Source organism: Ahaetulla prasina, chromosome 2 (assembly GCF_028640845.1).
Source record: "Ahaetulla prasina isolate Xishuangbanna chromosome 2, ASM2864084v1, whole genome shotgun sequence".
Taxonomy (NCBI): domain Eukaryota; kingdom Metazoa; phylum Chordata; class Lepidosauria; order Squamata; family Colubridae; genus Ahaetulla; species Ahaetulla prasina.
In genome coordinates, this window is record NC_080540.1 from 219,744,685 (window position 1) to 219,759,652 (window position 14,968).

Below are 14,968 nucleotides of genomic sequence, written 5' to 3' on the forward strand. Positions count from 1 at the left end.
CAATCTCATCTAGCCTTCAAGATTGGTAGAGAAATAATAGACTTGGAACTGACCTGTACTGAAGCTATTTACTCAAACATTGTCTACATCAGCAAAATGTCGAAAAACAAAACAAAAAACAACCCCACATGTTGCTTATTTTGTTTAGTTAAGGTTAGAGCTAGGCTTAGAGATGGGCTGGACTGGGGATGAGATGAATCAACATTGTGAGAAAAGCACATAAAAGTGGTGTAGCTAGAGCATGATGCCATGATCAAAAGAAGAAATAAAGTAAACTGGTGAATATTTTTCTCTATCTTTCTGATTAGATCCGTTTCATGCAAGAGTAAAGTAAGACAAAACAGCTTCTAGGATAATTAGGAAGCATGGATCTCACCACTAAATGACAGAAAATATCCTTTCTTTTTTTTAAAAAAAAGTTTAATTGAAGTTTTTAGTAAACATAGAAGAACTAATAGAAACTAAACTAGAATTAAAAAAAAGAAAAATAGAAAAGTTCAGAAGGTGCAGAAAAAAAGAAAAAAGTTAGAAAAAAGAAGAAAAAAAATCCAAATTATTATTGCAACAAAAACAACCCCACATGTTGCTTATTTTGTTTAGTTAAGGTTAGAGCTAGGCTTAGAGATGGGCTGGACTGGGGATGAGATGAATCAACATTGTGAGAAAAGCACATAAAAGTGGTGTAGCTAGAGCATGATGCCATGATCAAAAGAAGAAATAAAGTAAACTGGTGAATATTTTTCTCTATCTTTCTGATTAGATCCGTTTCATGCAAGAGTAAAGTAAGACAAAACAGCTTCTAGGATAATTAGGAAGCATGGATCTCACCACTAAATGACAGAAAATATCCTTTCTTTTTTAAAAAGTTTAATTGAAGTTTTAGTAAACATAGAAGAACTAATAGAAACTAAACTAGAATTAAAAAAGAAAATAGAAAAGTTCAGAAGGTGCAGAAAAAAGAAAAAGTTAGAAAAAGAAGAAAAAATCCAAATTATTATTGCAACAAAAACAACCCCACATGTTGCTTATTTTGTTTAGTTAAGGTTAGAGCTAGGCTTAGAGATGGGCTGGACTGGGGATGAGATGAATCAACATTGTGAGAAAAGCACATAAAAGTGGTGTAGCTAGAGCATGATGCCATGATCAAAAGAAGAAATAAAGTAAACTGGTGAATATTTTTCTCTATCTTTCTGATTAGATCCGTTTCATGCAAGAGTAAAGTAAGACAAAACAGCTTCTAGGATAATTAGGAAGCATGGATCTCACCACTAAATGACAGAAAATATCCTTTCTTTTTTTTAAAAAAAAGTTTAATTGAAGTTTTTAGTAAACATAGAAGAACTAATAGAAACTAAACTAGAATTAAAAAAAAGAAAAATAGAAAAGTTCAGAAGGTGCAGAAAAAAAGAAAAAAGTTAGAAAAAAGAAGAAAAAAAATCCAAATTATTATTGCAACAAAAACAACAATAAAGAAGTGGCTTCCAAACTTCATCACATGAGCATAAGCAAATATAGTAATTTTTCACTTTCTTTTAAATTTACAAAAGAAACCTCTTTTCCCCATAGGCTGATGTGGTGCCAGGTCTTTGTTGGATATAATGTTTTAATTTGTTTGGTTTTGTAGTTTTAATATGTTTTTTAATGTTATTTTAACTTTTGATTGAGAGCCATCCAGAGTTGGTTAGAAGATGGGAGGCTATATAAATATTTCAAATGACATTAAATAAATAAATAAAATCTAAACGGAATTGGAAATTGTGTCTTTTCAGTCCTGATTTGGCAATATCAAAGGGTTTACCCTGATCGAATATAGAATAGAATAGAATAGAATTTTTATGGGCCAAGTGTGATTGGACACACAAGGAATTTGTCTTGGTGCATATGCTCTCAGTGTACATAAAAGAAAAAATACCTTCATCAAGGTTCAACATTTATAACACAAATGATGGTCATAGGGTACAATTTAACACTTAATGATACAACACTTAATGATAAGCATAGGGTAGAAATAAGCAATCAGGAACAATCAATATCAATATAAATCATAAGGATTACCAGCAACAAAGTTACAGTCATATAGTCATAAGTGGAAAGAGATTGGTGATGCAATCACCATAAAGAGGCCCATAAAGAGGCATTGTCCAGGATTTCTTGTCATATCTATACCATGTCCGCATCCTTTTCTTCTCATGAAGAGACATTATCCAGAATTTTGGGTTGCAGCTGTTCCATGTATAGATCCATTTCTAGATTTGTCTTTTTGTATGTTTGGTAATCCTCCTGTCTATGTCAGGTAAAAGTTGTTTAGCATTTTTCTCATCATCTTCTAAAACATTTATCCATTGAAATTTGTATCCTATCTGAGATATTAGTTATTAATATCTCAATCCAGCTTTCAAAAAACTCTATGATAAGAAAAATGTATAGCTGCCTCAGATATTTTAACTCTTTCTGTGTGATCCTTCAGTTCCCTCTAGTGTCCGTTTGTTAACTTCATGAAGCATCAGTTCTTGATATGGGTTTAATTCTGTTTCAGTTGTTTCTGAGTATATATTATTTAATTATATACTTGCTTTTCAAATCTTAACACAAAAATAACTGGTATTCCAAATCCTTCTGGTCTCACAGGCCATTTCTTAAATCCAAATCCTTGTGTGTGCGTGTGTATGTGTTGACAAATGTATATTATTTTAAATTCTCAAATCTGTTTAATTTTTTTAAAATCCAAAGAAGAATGTAAAACACATTTGATGTCAATTTAAGCTTGCTGCTTTGAAAGTCTGTATTATTCATAAAGTGGCTAAAATGAACATTTCCAAATGTGATGGGATAAAGTTTGATTGGCTTAGCCTTATTAAAGGCCCTGATATTTTATGCTGTTTCATGAGAAACTGCCATTCAATGCACTCATGGGTGATCTCCTGTTCTGTTTTTTTTCCTGAGAGACTTGAAGGACCGACCTAGTTATCAGGCTTTCATTCTTCACAGTATTTGACATCTCTAGTCATTCATAGAGATGTCTTCAATTAGCCACAATTCACACTGGAAGCAGTAACTGAGCAACTGTGCTCTTGTATCTATTTCCTTTCATTTCCTACTTGCAGATGTTGGAATTTAAGCAACTTATACTGATTATAAGCCGAGGTTCTGCTTTGCTTTAGCACATTTATGCAATAGAGCAGAGCAGAGCAGAATAGAATTCTTTATTGGCCAAGTACTGGTATGATTGGATGCACAAGGAATTTGTCTCTGGTGCATAAGCTCACCATGTAGTAATAGGTAAATAAATAAACAGCCAATAATAGGTCATAGATCACAAATATAGTTACAATCATTAATCATAAGTTACAAGCAACAATGGATAAATCATAAGAAACCCAACAGGATAAGATAGTAGGCAAGATGAGAAGATGAGAAAAGGTAAGAAATGAGACAGTGCTGTGGGAATTATATATTTAGCAGAGTGATGGCACGGGGGGAAAATACTATTTTTGTGTCTACCTGTTTTGGCATGCAATGCCTTATAGTGGCATCCTGAGGGGAGATGTTGAAATAGATTATGTCCAGGATGTGAGGAGTCTGAAGATATTTTCTCAGCCCTCTTTCTGGTTCGTGCAATATCCAGATCCTCAGTGGAAGGCAGGCTGGTTCAATTGTTTTTGTTTTATTTTGTTTCATTTTTTTATTTTTTTGCAGTTCTAACTATCCATTGAAGTCTGTATCTGTCCTGTTTGGTTGCTGTGCCAAACCAGACTGTTAGTGAGATACAAATGACAGACTCAATAATTCCTCTGTAGAACTGTATCAACAAATCCTTGGGCAATCTGAGCTTTCTGAGTTAATACAGAAAGAACATTCTTAAAGCAGAGAATAATAATAGTAATAATTAATAATAATTTTATTATTATTATTTATTATAAAAAGTAATAATAAAAATAATAAAAGCAGAGAATCACAGAACTATCTGAAGTATTATTCCCAAGCTGCACAGATCTAACCACCTTGATTGAAAAACCATGCATTCAAACAGTAGAAAACTCCTAGTACTGATATCCTTTACAAATAGGGAAAACTATAATATAAACTTTGCAGCTAATCTCCTTGGAGACGTCTTTTGCAGTTTATATTTTGAAGGTCACCTGTCTTCTTCTGGATATGGAATATTTTTGTGTTTAGCATATTATCTATATGGTTTTACCAGTTATGTTAATTCATGAATTATCACTATGTTAATAAGAAATACTCATGTCATATAAGTAGAAAAATGTATTTTGATATGCATAAATGTTTAAATAAGCAGTAAATTAGGGAGACAGACCTTTTATTGATTATAGGTATGAAAGGATTAAGAGGTAAGTAATTTGTAGGCTGAAGCCTGCTAAAATGAGTGTAAAAATATTATTTTTTACTGGAAGAAACTTAGCTGAGAAAATGAGTATGAGCATAACTGATAAATTATCAATTTCTATTTTAAATTTGCTTATGAAAATGTACACCAAATGTGAATTTTCAGGTATAAATAAACATGAACAAACCTAACGATTATAGAAAAAAATATTGACTCCTTTTTTGCAATTAGTTGAAATTGACTGGAGCCCATAAAACAATAAACCTCCCTGACCTCACCCTTCCCTGGGAATAAAATACTATGATCATACATCATTCTGACTTCAGTTGAGTATTTTTAAAAACATTCCCATAAGAATGGAGGTTTTGCATCTGATTCATCAAACTTATCATATATGGCAAAGATCATCATTTTTCACAAACATCACAAGCTACAAAACTAGCAAATTAGACCAGTTTTAGTATGGATTCTGTTCACACCCAGTTATATACACATAATGAGGAAATAGCAGTAAAAGCAATATGTACATGGGCAACACATTAATCAAACAACTCTTCATCTGTTCTTTAGGTTTTAGATGTGCATTTTGATGGTTTGACACTGTATGTGTGTGCGTTATAAAGAAATAATTAACTTAAATTTCAGAGTGCCAGGAATTAATATGCAATTACTTCCTGCTATGAAGAAATCTTTCCCAAAATCTAAATAGTAGAGGTACTATTTTTAGGTGGCAGAAAAGTAAACTTTGTTTTTATGGAATGCATTTTTATTGCAGATTTCTTTAATTCATTGCTATACTCTTTTTTTCTCAGAATAAAGAGCAAATACTGTGCTAATTCAAAATACATCCATTTTATAAAATTGTATATAGCTGAATTAATTGGTGTAATTCTAAAATAGTAAAACTAAACTCTAACTTTTCAGCTTTTTGTCCAATTCCTAATCATATTAGGCTTCCTTTCTATTATTTGATGGGGTAATCTGAATAATATACAAGGTGCCATCTGGCCATATCACTACAGCCGTTGTGGCACTGGGTCAGTTTCAGCCCATTTTGTAATAATTCCCACCCAAAAATCTTCCCCTTTTCACATGTATCATGCATTTTGTCAATTAACATGTTAAATTGTTACTTTACAATCAGTCCTTCCTTCAAAAAAGGTTCCTTCCTTCCTTCAATAAGGTTCTCCCTACTTTTCCCTCCATAATCATCCTGAGATGATGTAGTTAGGTTCTGAATCTAGGATAGTCCAGACCTATCCAACAGCTTCAATCAATCAATCAATCAATCAGAATAGAGCTGGAAAGGATTTTGAAGGTCTTCTAGTCCAACCCCCTGCCCAAGCAGAAGATCCTATACCATTTCAGGCAGGTGGCTGTCCAGTCTCTTCTTAAAAGCTTCAGTGATGGATCCACAACTTCTGAAGGCAAGCCATTCCACTGGTTAATTGTCCTCACTGTTAGGAAGTTTCTCCTTAATTCCAGATTGCTTCTCTCCTTGATTAAAGCTACTACTTTTATGCTAGCTGACACATTAAAGTAGCCAACTGGAAAGCTGGAAAAAAATCTCATGTGGAATGCTGAAAAGTGGTTTGAAAGTTTAATGCTGGCCAAAGTACTAAAAATATTTTAAACTGCTAAATGCATTTATAAATAAACATACACACACAAGAAAAGAAATGAAATACAGGAAATTGTGCCATAAACATAAATGGGCAAGCTTTTTGAGCACTTCCTGGATCCAAATAACTACAGCATGTATATGGAAAAGTTATTTGGTAAAACGATTGAAACATGTGCTTTTTGTTTGTGGGTACTGCAAAAAATGAACTCTTGACTAAAAGTGACTATGAATAAATATACTTATATTGTAGCAAAAAGTTTGGGAAGGGGTCATATTGATAATAGCTTAGAGACTTTCAAGTTCCATTTTTTTTTTCTGTGCTGGTGTTTGGTCTGCAAAATTCAGTATTTTTCATATATGATGGATTAAACAGTCTCAATATGGTAGAAATTCAGGAAATTATTGAACAAATCGGATAATATTCTGCTTTCTATCTGGGAAAACAGGAAAACCCACTTTATCAAGTGAAACAAGAACAACAAATTATCACTGTATTTCATTGTTAATCTCTCCGTTAAAAGCTGAATAGGAACATTTATCATTTAACCTGGATTGCTGCTCTCCACTATCCTGCTACCCGAATTATCTCAATATCCTTTCCATGCTGTATCTTGGATCACAGTTTAGAAATTCTAACATCCTAACAATTTAACATTCACTACATTACAGAATTGAGTTTCTCCCTTGAGAAATTATTCTTCACCAACTTTGCAGAAAATTAGAGTGAAAATTAGAGTGAAAACAGATTTGGCAACATCCATATGGCAACTGATATCAAGAGTGCCTTTAGTTTTGCCCAGCTTGGAACTTAATACATTATGTTCTAACTTTTATAAATTTGAGTAAAGAGACCCACAACTTCAGTCTTGTTTTTTATTGAGTTGCCTAAAGTGACAAAAAGAATTGAGAGTTATTGCACATGACTGGATATTCAGACAGGCAAGAAGACATTTCTTCTGAATATTTGCTGAGAATCTGGACAACAGAAATGAAATTGTGCGCATAATTCAGCTAAATGTGAGAGAAACAAGAAGACCAAGCATTACGTTTGGTGAAGAAAAGTTTGATTTTAAGAAGCCGATTACCAAATCATCCATGGAGCCAAGTTGATAAAGAAATGCTTGTTCTTCAGTGAAAGGCTGGAAGGTATTGGATCTCCCCCCCCCCCCCATTCACTAGTCATCATTGTCAAAAAGCTCTGAGACAGGAATAAAGACCTCAAGTAAGGTCTTTCTTCTTCCCATGAACATATGCTTGCAGATCCCCAAGCTGAAGCTAATGCAATTACCTTTTCCTGAGGAAATGCTATTTGGAACACTCGCTTTGAAGCAGTTCCATTCTGGATCAAGAAGTTATAATTGGACATGAGCTCAGGTTTTGGCTGAATCCCAGTGACATCACCCAACCCGCACCAGGATAGTGGGGAAGGATTGGACCCTTAGGCCCAATCTTATTTCTCAAATGTACTATAATATATTTCAAGAAGGAATATCTGAAAAAAATGTGTACTTGGGGAGCAGAAAATGAATTTCAGGCTGTGTGTTTCCTCTCTTTATTAATTGCCTGAGTGTCTAGATTTAATTATTTGTTCTCTCTGAGCTCTTGGCTTGGGAGAGGATTCCAAGAACAGCAGGAATCAGTGCATGAACCAATGCAGAGGCCAATATGAAGACTGTTGTGGTGTGAGGAGGATTGTAGCTCAATGGAATGCAGTTCCCCTTTGGGCTCAATATAGTGAGGTTTGTGGGTCTGGTAGAAGCCTCTTCCTGGATCCCTGTATAAATTCCATCACTCCTTGGGATCCCTTTAAACCAAGGGTCTCCAACCTTGGCAACTTTAAGACTTGTGGACTTCAACTCCCAGAATTCCTCAGCAGCTTTGCTGGCTAAGGAACTCTGGGAGTTGAAGTCCACAAGTCTTAAAGTTGCCAAGGTTAGAGACCCCTGCTCTAAACTGATGATTTTTGGACGGGGCTGCTGCTTGCCTCTTCTAGTGGCCGATTGGAGTCTGCTTCCTGCTGGCATCTCCCGACAGGGCTGGACATCAGACTTGGTGGTCAGTCTTTTTATTGCCACTGAAAACATCTTGGCCCTGGGTTGGCCTCTATAAGACTATAAGAGGCAAGTGCCAAGGACATATCCAACCAAGCCAGAAAATCGAGATAATCAATTCTCTTTACGCATAATTTTATTGAGGAGAACATTTCAGCCCGCATGAAGCAAAACCAACTCTAGCTAGTTCTCACGGTTTTCACCTAATTAAAGAATAAATTCCTTCCTTCCCTCCCTCAGCCAGGTGACATTGTCCAGTTAGGTGTTCTGGTGTTTCTATGGCAACTCCTTCAGGTCTTTGCCAAACATCTCTTGAAATGACTTTGGTTTCCCTTGGTTTTTGTTGTTGTCTGAGACTAGCATTCCAAACCTTTCCTTCCCTCCTTAGTCTGTGGCAAGCTGAGAAATAAAAAGATGGCCACAACAGCATAGGCATGTTTCCAAACTTTAGGGTGCTTTTTTTTCCTTTATGATTTCACAAGGAGGAGTTCAGGGTGATGTCCCAGGCTCTAGTTGGAGGACACTGAGATGGCAAGATTTATTTATTTCAGTCTGAATTCTATGACTCCTCTGCCTATGATGCCTGCTTGCTATCGGCTGCCATTGTAACAGGGTGGGGGAGGTTTGCTGGTATATGGGGGTGGAAGTGAGCTGGTGGAGACGTCTCGAGAAAAAGGGAGGAACTTCTCACAGGCTTCAAGCAGCTGTGGAAGGAGCTGACAGCTGTCAAGGTCAACCGTTCTGGCATACCAGATAGATGGGGACCGTCTGACGAAGGGTCCCACATGACACCTTGGGGAGATGTGGATTGGACACTCAACCTGGGTCCTTGGGGGGAGGGATTTGGGATTGCTTTCAATATCTATTTTTTTGCACCTATTACTTCAGACCATGCTTTTCTTTCATTGCATTCATTGCAGTAAAAGTACCTTCTCTACAAACATGGAGTTGGGGTTTTTCTTTCTTGAGTCTTGAACAGAGGCACACCTGACAGTTGCCCTTCAGGATACTTGAAGAGAGTGTAAGGAAGATGATCTTGATAGAGATAGGCCAGGTCTATTACCAAAGGGACAAGTGTTTAAAAGATGGCTTAGGTCTAAAACAAGAAGTATGGACAAGCAATTTAGGCAGAACTCCCTAATTCACATAAGCATAAGGCGGGGAGGGAGAAGTAAACTTGCAAGATGCTGTTACTATAATTTATATTAATTAAGGTATTTTTAGCCTTTTAATGGAATTGGTTTCTTGATTTGATCTACATAAGGATTTAGAACTAGACACATGAAGCAGTATTCAGCTGATTCCCCCCCCCCTTTGCAATAATTGATTCACTAAAGGTGGAGGTAAAGTTTAATTGGCATTAGTTTTTAGCTATGAAGAGAATATAGCTGAAAGGGGGGGGGAGGAGTTGATATGCTATGCAAACTTCATAAAGATCCAAAAGGATGGTTGTGATTTTATACTTTCATAAAAACATTTAAATTTAGTTCACTATAGGATAACCTAAGACTTTTTCTCAGTATCACCAGGGAAATATATTCATTTTAGACTTCTAGAGAAAACTGCTTCTATAGAGTTTGATGCATTATGAATGCTGAGTATGCCTAAGTAAAAGTATTTTCAATAAATTGCATTAAACCTCTATGGTGAAGAATTATAGCATCTTCTCAGTTTTTACAAGTTGTTATAATGCACAGCAAAAATTTTACAGTTGCTGGTTTTGACTGTAAATGTAAACATTTACAAAATTTGAAGCAGAATGCAGTATATTGCAAAAGAAATGAATTACATCTTAGTCTGGATTCCAATTACGCTTTGAATAGAAATTATCTTCTACATTTTTTCTTTCTTGAATCTTATTTTTCCTTTCATACAGGTATTTAGAAATGAAAATGATCTCCCTACCTCTCATTGTTACTAGGATGTACCATACAAAGTGGTCTTTGAAGCACCTGAGCTAAGACAGGTATTCAAAATGATTGCTGAATCACGGCAAAGCAACCTGTGCTTTGAAATTGTATCTACAGTTTCCACAGAGTAGCATTCTAAGTAGAATCCTCATAAGGCCCAATTGAACCAGAAGAATAAAAGCTAACTTTGCCTTTCTGTTGATAAATTAAGCAGTAATTTACATTACCGTATTTCCTAGACAATAGGCTTAACGTAATATTGGCAAACCAACCAAACTGGCAAACTAGCAAGGATTTTTTTTTTGATGCCTGATCTATCTTGTTTACATATTTTACAACCTTGATATTAAGAGCACTTATTTTCGTATGTCATATGGCACTTGTTATTCTTGCAGAAAAATGTTTCTGTTACAGAAATTTAACATTTTGTTTATTTTCAAATTCAGAATTTATTAAGATCACACATAATTATATGAAATTTCTAGTAAGTTAGACAATAGGCCCCTTTAGCCTAGATTTCTTTAACCTTTCAGTTTTTTTCAGGGCAATATCCATCATCATGGTCCATGCTGTTCCATGGTAATGAGAACTATAGCTGGAGGAAGCCAGATTGCATAAGTCTGGTTTATTTTGTTTGATTGGGTTTTGTTTAAAAGTATTAAAATAAACGGAAAGAAGATACTCTTCGAAATAAGGCTTGTGATTTGTGGTTCGCTTTCTCTGCAGCCAGTTCCAATCAGGGTTGATAAGGTAGGGAGAAGCTCAACCTGAAGTTTGTGGAGTGACTCAAGTCTCTCGCCCTTCCTATTTTATATGTCCATGAAGCCACTTAATGAAGCCATCCATCAATGTATGGTCAAGTATCATCAGTATGTTGCTGATACCCAGTGGTGTATCTCAACATCTGGTTAACCAAGTGGCTATGGACATGACCAAGTGGCTATGGATGCATGCTTCTTCTGATGCTAGAGATTCTCCATATTGATTCTGATATTTCCTCATAAAGAACTGATTGCAATTAGGGATCCTTCTGGACTCACAGTTTTTCTTCAAAAAGTAGGGGGCTGCTGTGACTAGGAAGACTCATCTGAAATTTTTCCTGGACTTGGAATCCATCTCATTCATGACTCCTTGGTCACCAGAGTTGATATAGTTCCCATCTTCAAAAAAGATCCAGGAAACTACAGACCTATCAGCCTAATCTCAATACCAGGGAAGATTCTGGAAAAGATAATCAAGCAACAAATCACCGAACACCTAGAAGCAAACAAAGTAATAACCAAAAGCCAACATGGGTTTGTCAAAAACAGATCATGCCAGACTAATCTTATTGCATTCTTTGACAAAGTGACAAAATTAGTGGACCAGAGGAATGCTGTCGATATAATTTACTTGGACTTCAGTAAAGCATTTGATAAATTAGACCATAACCTACTACTAGATAAAGTAGAAAAATGTGGGTTAGACAGCACCACCACCAGATGGACTTGTAACTGGCTGACCAACCGCACTCAACATGTAATCCTCAACGGAACTACATCCACATGGAGGGAAGTATGCAGTGGAGTACCCCAAGGCTCTGTTTTAGGCCCAGTACTCTTCAACATCTTCATCCATGACTTGGACACAGAGATAGATGGGGAACTCATCAAATTTGCAGATGACACCAAGCTGGCATGAATAACCAACGCTCCAGAAGATAGGTTCAAGATACAGAAAGATCTTGACAGACTAGAACATTGGGCGCTATCTAACAAAATGAAATTCAACAGTGAAAAAAGTAAGGTTTTACATTTAGGCCAAAAAAACAAAATGCACAGGTACCGGATATAGTAGTAACTGTGAGAGGGATCTTGGAGTCCTAGTGGACAACCATTTAGATATGAGCTAGCAGTGTGCAGCAGCTGTTAAAAAAGCCAACACAGTTCTGGGCTGCATAAAAAGAGGGATAGAATCAAGATCACGTGAAGTGTTAGTACCACTTTATAATGCCTTGGTAAGGCCACACTTGGAATATTGCATTCAGTTTTGGTCGCCACGATGTAAAAAAGATGTTGAGATTCTAGAAAGAGTGCAGAGAAGAGCAACAAAGATGATTAGGGGACTGGAGGCTAAAACATATGAAGAACGGTTGCAAGAACTCGGTATGCCTAGTTTAATAAAAAGAAGGACTAGGGGAGACATGATAGCTGTGTTCCAATATCTCAGGGGTTGCCACAAAGAAGAGGGAGTCAAACTATTCTCCAAAGCACCTGAGGGTAGAACAAGAAGCAATGGGTGGAAACTAATCAAGGAGAGATGCAACTTAGAATCAAGGAGAAATTTCCTGACAATTAGAACAATTAATCAGTGGAACAACTTGCCTGCAGAAATTGTGAATGCTCCAACACTGGAAATTTTTAAGAAAATGTTGGATAACCATTTGTCTGAAATGGTGTAGGGTTTCCTGCCTGGGCAGGGGGTTGGACTAGAAGACCTCCAAGGTCCCTTCCAACTCTGTTGTTGTTGTAGTAGTAGTAGTAGTAATAATAATAATTAATAATAATAATAATAATAACAACAACAACAACAATAACAACAACCACCTCACTTGTGGCTATTTGAAGGCACCATCTCTCTCCCATCATTTCTTGCTCCATAAGATACAGCAAAGCAGGCCCACTTCCTGGCTCATCCATTATTTTATTTATTTATTTATTTATTTATTTATTTATTTATTTATTTATTTATTTATTTATTTATTTATTTATTTAGTCACACAGTATATATAAGCATAAGCATGAAATAACTATACAATATATAAGCATATATATAAGCATAAGTATGTAATAACTATATTAATTGGATATAATAGAGGGAAACAATGGGACAGGAATGGTGGGCACGCTTGTGCTCTTATGCACGCCCCTTACAGACCTCTTAGGAATGGAGTGAGGTCAATTGTAGACAGTTTTTGGTTGAAGCTTTGGGGATTTTGGGAAGAGACCACAGAGTCTGGTAGTGCATTCCAAGCATTAACAACTTATGCAGTGTCATGATGGAATCAAGGAAACCATTTGGAATAGCATGCCCCACCCTGCAAGATTCAAACTGCCCTGACACTGTATGCTTTTAAATCATCTTTGAAAACCATTTTGGGATAACGCATGATATGAGAGTCAGTTTTCTCTACCGGTTAAGGCCCCTGGGAGACCATGAGTTCTAATCCCACCTTAGGCATGAAAGCTGGCTGGGTGACTTCGGGCTTGTAACTCTCTCTCAGCCCAACCCACCTCACAAGATTGTCGCTAGGGAAGGAATAGGAGAAGCAAGAAGTATTAGGTATGATCACTGCCTTGAGTTATTTATAAAAATAATAAAGGTAGGATATAAATACATACTAAGCATGTCCCTCTGATGTGTAATATTTGCTTATATGAGGGTATGTCTGATCCCTTCACCATTATGCTTATTTTCTTGTTAAGCTTTTAGTCCTGTATCTGTTTCCAATCTATAAACTGTCCAGAATCAATGTTAAGTTGAGTGGCATTATACATCTGAACTATACATAATTAAATATGAATTGGGGGAAAAAATCCAAATAACTACTAGGGGGTAGCAGAGACACAAAGAGCTCTCAGCCTTATTGCCATCTGGTGATTGTCTGGGGTTTTGCAGCCCACATATGTTAGCCCTACTTCTCAGTTATAACCCTTCCTATCATCCTAGAGCAGGGTTTCCCAAAATGTGAAGCATAGCTCTCTTGAGGAGGTGCAGACAGAGTTCAGAGGATGTGTAAACAACTTTTTAGTTAAATTGTTAAAATAAATCCACCTTTCCTAAAGTTTCAGTGTATTGCTTTCAATATTCTTTGATTGTGTGTTTGGATTTTTAGAGGAGGTGTGTACATTAACATTGCACTAAAGGGAGGCTTGATGGGGAAAAAATATAGAAACTCCAGTCCTGGAGTTTCAAATATTCCAAATCATTCCTCTCCTTTCTCAAAGTTGGAGCACTTGATAATTAAATACCTCCATTTTGCCATAATTCTTAAAGGCAGACAAATGAACTCTTGTATAGCCAGGAAGCAATAAAGGAAGGAAGGAAGGTTTCATTTTCCTTACAACAGGCAACAAGGTATGGCTCTGCTCATGGGACGCGAAGGTTTTGTGTTATTATGTGTATACATAGAATGCATGTAAGTGCATGTGTAAAGAGAGAGCAACAATTCCCATCAGGAAAAAGCTAGCCAAGTACCAAAAGACGAAAGCCAACAACAGCAAACAACGGCTGTCAGGAAGAAGCCAGCGCACTGCAGCCCCCTCTAGGATACCACAGTGGAGTTAAATAAGAAAACAGCAACTGGAAGCAATGAAGGAAGAAAGAGAATTATGAAGTCGGCTTCTTGGAAAGCAGTTGGAAAGAAATGAAGAAAACAACAGCAGCAGAACTTATTCCAAAAAGGACAAACCTTCTCTCTCAAAGTTTCTAAGGTAGGGAACCACTGGACAGTAGTTCCCCCGTGCGGTGGAGATAACTTGGCTTTTTGGAACACAGTCTTCTAGAACGATTTTTGGAAAGCCTGCAACAAATGTCTAAAAATGGAAAAAAAAAAAAAGCCTGGGCCCCTTATTTACAGAAATCAAGTATATCCATCAGACATGACAATTCTATAGCATGAAGTTTTTTGCAATTGCATTTGAAAAGCCATCCAGAACAACAGTCCCCAAGCTTTCCAGCTTTGTGGACCAGCGGCAGTAGAGGTGGAGGGGGAAGAGAAGGGATGGTTCTGGGCCCTACAAGAGGCAGGCACTCACAGCTTCACTTGTGCAAGCGGTGGATGCTTGTGCTAGTGCAGGGGGGTGAAACTCAAGGCCCGCGGGTCGCATCCGTCCCATGGGGCGCTTAGATCTAGCCTACGGGGCCGCCCTGGAAACAACAAAGGACCAGCCTGCAGTGCCTCTGCTAGTGAAAACAGAACTTGGAAGGTTGTTTTAACTGGCAGAGCACGCAGGCCACCACAGGCTTTCCTGACACAAATGACATCAAGCTGGCC